Genomic DNA, 625 nt, shown 5'->3' on the forward strand with positions numbered 1-625 from the left:
GCCCGCCCCCCAGCCACTCAGGACACAGACAATAAGCAGGTGAAAGAGCACCGCCATCCCCCATCTTGCCCTCAAGGTGTCAAAAAGTACTGCCCAGGTCTTTTTTCTCCGCCCCCCAGAAGCTGGGATCTCTGAGGGACGGAAGGGATGGTAGCCAGTGCAGGAGCCCTCTCTGCAAGTCACGCACACACTGGTCTGCATATGGCCGGGGGACGGGGGAAGCCTGAGGGCCACCAACGAGCCCGGGTCTGGTTTAGTCTTCCCGATGGACTAAACATGGGCACCTGGGTGACAGCGATGCCTTTCTCCCTTTGGGACAGGGCAGTAACTCCAGGCTATGTGATCTGTCTCACCAAACCCATTGGGAGCTCAGGGGATCAATCTTATTTAATGATTGTGTGTGTGGGGAGGCAGGGCTGGTTAATGTTTGGTTCCTCTTGGGCTGTGGGCCATAATCTGGCTCCGGCCCTGGGCTCTTTGTCCCTCCCCTGGGCTCTGACAGTATCTAGTGGCACAGGGCAGACACGCCTGCAGACATTCCCTAGGAAAGGGCAGCAGCAACCAGGTGAGGAAGCTGGGGCCCAGGGGAGGTGGGCCGGGGAGGGGGGGGGGGTGGCGGGGCCCC

The sequence above is a fragment of the Crocuta crocuta genome, unplaced genomic scaffold, assembly GCF_008692635.1.
Source record: "Crocuta crocuta isolate KB4526 unplaced genomic scaffold, BGI_CrCroc_1.0 scaffold440, whole genome shotgun sequence".
NCBI classification, from domain to species: Eukaryota; Metazoa; Chordata; class Mammalia; order Carnivora; family Hyaenidae; genus Crocuta; species Crocuta crocuta.